The sequence below is a fragment of the Sorex araneus genome, chromosome X (assembly GCF_027595985.1).
Source record: "Sorex araneus isolate mSorAra2 chromosome X, mSorAra2.pri, whole genome shotgun sequence".
Lineage (NCBI taxonomy): Eukaryota > Metazoa > Chordata > Mammalia > Eulipotyphla > Soricidae > Sorex > Sorex araneus.
Window position 1 is genome coordinate 154,577,980 of NC_073313.1, and position 6,000 is coordinate 154,583,979.

Below are 6,000 nucleotides of genomic sequence, written 5' to 3' on the forward strand. Positions count from 1 at the left end.
CAAAAGGGAGAAAGATAGAGAGAGAAAGAAAGAGAGAGAAGGAGGGCACATGATTGTGATAGGGAACACAGACAGCCCAAGTACAGAATCGTGTCATCATCACGTAATTCATCCTTCTCATTTGTTGATCCCTAGAATCCTATATGGGTTCTCTGTCTGTCTCTCTGTCTGTCTGTCTGCCTTCTGTCTCTCTCTCTCTCTCAGATCTATTGATTTCAATACAGACACTGAAAGCTTACAGTGTATATCCCTTTTCCTACTTTCAACATTCAGTTCTTGTTCAGAATGATCACACAGCCTCTGTGCATACTGCAATGTCCTAGGATATGGTTCCCTTTTCACAAGCAGAGGGTAAAACAAAGTCAACTCTGGACTCACTCCCCACTGCCTTCTCAGAGAGTCACCAGGGCTCAGCATTTCCCCTTCAGACTAAGATGAGCCTCGGGTACTTTCTGTGTCTCCTGGAAAACCAAAAGCATTAACTAGTGGATATGATCATAGTCGTGTTCATGGCAGCACCAAGTACAGTAGGCAAAATGCATGCACAACACACAATTGCAGCTTTCAGTTCTGTCTGTGTTTCCTCACTCAGCCATGGAGTCCGTTATTTCTCTCCTTCTGCTCTGTTTGAAGGATGTTGATCATTGTTTCCTTCCTTCTCTCACCGAGACTCCTGAGTCTCCCTGTCAGTGTTTACTTCAGGTCAGAGAGCACTGAGATGATTCTTGCTCTCTGCAAACCCACACAGCATTGGATGTTCTGATGTTCTTGCCTGGATTCAGCCCACATTCATTAAAACAATAGAATTATGTTTTTATTGCTGCCGGTGCTCCATGGGAGCTCAGCGTGTAAGTGCCTGGTGGTCTGGAATGATTGGGTGAAGTTCCTCACTCTATTCAACTAGGGCTGTGACTCTAGTAACTTCTGGCAGCCACAAAGCCTGTGGTGTTTTCTCAGTGGGACTGGGAGGGCCAGAGGTCAGTTAGCAGGAATAACTGTGGGTTATGGTGCTGAGGTAGCCTCACTGAGACCTGTGACAGCCCCTGGTGAACAGACTTTAAATAATATCATGAAGCTATAGAAATTAACCGTGAGTTTCAGGAATATAAACTCTTCATCCAACTGCGTAGAATTAAGGGCCCAGAATAAATCCTTGGATCTTTCATGGTGAATCTTTGGGAAAGGATTCCATCCTACAGAGTGAAGCAAGGAAAATCTCCTCTACAAATGGTGTAATGGGAAAACAACACCACACCCAAAAACAACAGTAGAAGATGGATTGAGTCCATACCTCACACCAGAAGCAGAATTTAATTAAAAGTGGGCTTATAGTCCAGCTTTGACAGCAGAATCCTTAATATACAAAGAGAAAAAACTCGGACTCTCTCCATGACACTGATCTTAGAGGGCTCATCTACAATTTCACTTCATTGTCAGAGGTAAGATAAACTAAATAAATAGGACTAAATCAATTACAAGATTTTAATGAAAATGTATATCATATTAAAATTAAGGTACCCTATTGACTGGGAGAAAATGTGTGCCCACCGAACATCAGATCCAACCTAGTATCTAACATATCCATAGCACTCACCAAGCTCAACATCAGAACAAATCACCCATCATGAAATCGTGTGGGAAATAAACAGATTCTTTCCAAAAGCAACATTTCTATGGGCTTTAGGCATATGAAAAGGTGTTTATCAACAGTTACTGTAAGGGAAATGTTAATATAAAGGACAATGAGACTATCTCTCCCCAGTGAGAATGGCTTATATCAAAAATACTGCGAACAAGGAGGATTGGAAGGTTGCTAAAGGAAACACTGTCTCTATGTTTGTGTGAATTTATCTATGGAAAACACTATAAGATTTCTCTAAAAAGTGAAAATAGAATCTCCAAAAACAAGTGATTCTATTTTTGATAGCTTCACCCTAGTATGAAAACAGTCATTTGAAAAAATATATGTAAACATATCTTCATTGCAGTACTTAGAATAGTTGCTAAAGCATGGAAACAATCCTAATGCTTAATGCTAATTTTATGGATAAGGAGTTGTGGTGTATATTCAGAACGGGATACTGTGCAGTTATAAGAAAACACAAAATATCCGTGTTTTTTGCACCATGGATGGAACTGAGAATATCAGATTAAGTGAAAGTTGTCAGAGGGTGAGGGGCAAATTTAGATAATCTCATTCACCTGTGGTACACAGAGAACAGAGCGTCAGGATGGACAACATCCAACGATAATGGTCACTGCATGCTAACCACACTCTGGGGTTCCTGAGAGGAGTCCGGTGGGGGTTCAGATCACTGGGAAGAAGAGGCCGAGCACAGGGGCCACAGCAGAGTGTGGGGATTTGTGGGGATTTGGTGCTGGGAGAAGTGCAGGGATTTTGGGACCCACAACTGTCTGTTCTCAGACTAATTACTCAGTTATAATAACAAAAATGAAATATGGAAAATACTCATTTGTTTAAAAGTATTTTTTTAAGAAGGAAACTCAGGACACACACAGAAATCTCGGACCCAAGCAACTTGCAGCAGGGATGGCCTGAGACTTTGCAATAGGCCTTCTCCACTGGGCCTCTTCAGATGGGGGCAGGTGCCGTCCCATCTTGTGCCCTCTAAGAGCTCCAGCCATCGCCATTTTCAAGAAGCCGGCAAAAAGCACCAGCTCCGACGTGGCCACAATCCAGAGTCACACAGAGGAATCTTGGACACGAGCAACCTGCAGCAGCAATTTCTTCAGACCCTATTTTTAAAAAATCTTAGAATTCCTAAAGTGAGAGTGGCCGCATGACATTATATCCATAACAAGCAATACAAAACACATTGTCTAGCAATTGCATTTTCGGCAGATATAAGGGGAGGTAGGGCTGGTCTCGAAATATCGAAGGTAACTAAAGTAGAGAAAAGATACCTTGCAAATTGTCTGCCACACAAGCAGGGAGAGGTATGGAAAAGAGGGGAGAAATAAGTGGAATTTGGTGGTGGGAAATGTGCACTGGTGAAGGGACAGGTGTTAGATAACCATATGATCGAAATGAAAACATGAAATTTTGTTACTGTATCTCACGGTGAATTAATAAAAAAATAAAAATTTAAAAATAAAATAAAATTAAGAAAACTGTTCTTTAAAAAAATAAGAAAAATCAAACAAATCTTACATAACACATGAATGTCCAGTAGACAATGAGACAAAGAATGAACAATTTTGAGCTAGAAGAGAGTGCAATGACTAAAACGTATATATGTGGATAATGTAATATTCATTATATATTTAAACTAAAGAGGAAAAAGTGAGCCCTTAAAGCCTCTCTCCACCTGTAGGAAATGCCAGTAGTAGATCGTCCCCTGGTGGTCACATGCACCCCTGCAGCTCCCCTGTCTCCCTCAGCTGGTTTGGGTCTGGGTTCACAGGGACTTGCCCTCACTGTGTGTCTTGCACAATAATTAGTTATTTTGAGGCCTTTTACCAATTTTTCTTGTTTCCTGAATGTTTTCTGCATCTCGTCCTTAAGGTCCCTGAGACTATTTTCTGCTGTTGTTACTCTACTGTTGAGGGCACCAATTGAATTTTTAACTTCATCTACTGAACTTTTTATTAATTCCATTTCTTTGTCATGTGAGCCTGGTTTTCCAGAAGGTAGATGAATTTGTTTATTCTAATTTGTCCACATTGTAAATGTAAGTAGTTCATCTGAAAGCATCAAGACACACACAATGCATGTCTTTCTTATCAATTGGTGTTCCACAAATATTTGTTATTCAGAAGCAGACATGACAGGTAAAAGAAGAGGAAGAGTTCTGGATATTGCTGAGACCACATGGCAGAAAACTCAGGAAGGATACTGAGGGGTCTGATGGAAAGGGTCTCTTGCACCCTGACCCAGACCCTACCTGTCTCAATGGATCAGCTCCCTGTAGTACCCAAAATCTCCTGATAATTTACCAGGCCTGGGATACCCCAGAATGTTGACCGTGTTCATACCCATGTGTCAACTCAGAAGTATCACTCAAGCTTCCTGTCCCCTGGCATGGCAGACACAGTCACGGAGATGATCCACACAAGCTCTCAATATGGGCCCTAGCTCTGAGCCACAATGGGACCTCAGAACTGGCCAGCCTGGTGAAGGACAGCGCCTGTACTCACAGAGCCAGACAGAAGAGACATGATGAGATCCTGTATCTGCACCTCATTCAGTCGCCCCCACAGGGAGCTGACTGGGGAGCAGCGGGATGAGTCCCGAAACAGTACCCAGGGTACTCTGTCCACACAGAAGCTGAGGGGTTTGAATGCTGTGCCACATCCCCTGCACCTCAGTCCCCTCTTCCTATCTGAAGTTGGAGTACCCATTACTCGGTGCATCTAACTGGGGAGAGGGCAGTGCAACAAGGCGACAGAAAGTGAGGCAGGAAGACATTTGCAGGGATGACACTTTCTCTTGTTCTGAGAACAAGAGGCCTGGACCAGAAGGGTGACCAGTGACAAGAGATCCTGGTCCAGGCCCTGTTCTGGTGCTTCCCAAAGCCAGAGCAAAGCAGAACTCTTCCTACAGGCTGAGGGGCTCAGAGAAAACATAGGGTGACCGGGGCCTCCTGAGGGGCAGAAAAAAGGAGGAAAGCACAGGGAGACGGCGCCTCAGCTAAGCCCCAGTGCCCAGCGTCCACACCTCAGTCCCTCAGGGAAACTCCAGTGGTCAAGGGAGAGGAGTGAGGGAAGGACACAAGTACAGGGGAGGGAGGCTGAGGGAGAGACAGGGAGGGAGAGGGAGAGAGAGAGGAAAAGATAGGGAGAGAGAGGGAGAGGGAGAGAGCGAGAGGGAAGGAGAGAGGAACGTAGGAGAGGGAGGGTAGAAGAGGGAAAGCAGCCGGTACCTGGCACAGGAGCCCTGGAATGTTCTGGAACCACCACTCCCAGATACTGGCCGTCAGGAATTGTTTCTGGGTCAGGGGGCATAGGTCGGGGAAGCCCCGCCCCTACACATCCCTTCCGCTCCTTCCAACCGACCTTCTATTGTCCTGGCGCCCTCAGACAGCCCGAGTCGGGTTCGGCCTCTGGATGGGTCAGCGGGAGCCGGTGTCCACTCAGGCCTATCCCAGGGCTCCCTGTGTCCATGCTGGGGCTGCGGGGCTGCGTGGGCAGCGCCGCCCGAGCCCAGCACCCCTTCCCGTGTCCACTCGGAGGGTGGTCAGCGCCCGAGAGACTCAGGGACCCCCAGGAGGGGACGGGCTGACCCCGTGAGTCTGAGAGGAAAGGTCCCTGCTGCCCCGTCCGTCAGGGTCCGGCAGACGGACAGACGGTGGGTGAGTCCTGCACACACACACGGTCCCGGGTCCGGGGGCCTTCGAGGGACTGGGACCCCACCACCGCCGGGGAGAAGGTCTCTTCGACACGCACAGCTTCCCGCAGGGACGGGGACAGGAGTAGAGGGAAGGTCTGCAGTGACGCCAGCTTCTGTCATCAGAATCAATCAATATTCATCAATTTGGAAGTTACAGTGTTTCCTAAAATGATTCAAAGTCTTGGAAAGTGAGTTTATACCAAACCCATAGTCACAGGCTGTCGGAGAGCCTGGGTCAGGGTCCTGGGGACAGGACAGGGCTGGTGCGGGGGGGTGGGGAGGAGAGAGCATGAGAGGGTCCTGTGAGGGGCATCTGTGTGAGAGGAGAGGAGGCAGCTGTAGTCTGACCCCGACCCAAATGCCCACGTGGGGATTTTCATGGTTTTAGTTGGTGAATTTTCTAAACAATACTGAGATGCACTCGATCCTCATGGCTGTCACCTTGTTGACACACATTTTCACTTTGTTACAGAAATATGTTAAATACCAAAATTATTTGGAAATAGCAAAAATACTGTAGGTTTTATGATGGTGCATGTTTTAAATTTAATTTTCTTTTTGTTAAATTGTTCACAGTATTTTATTACACTTAGTATTCAAACACCAATCCCACCACCATTATGTTTTCCGATCATGCATTTTTTATCGCT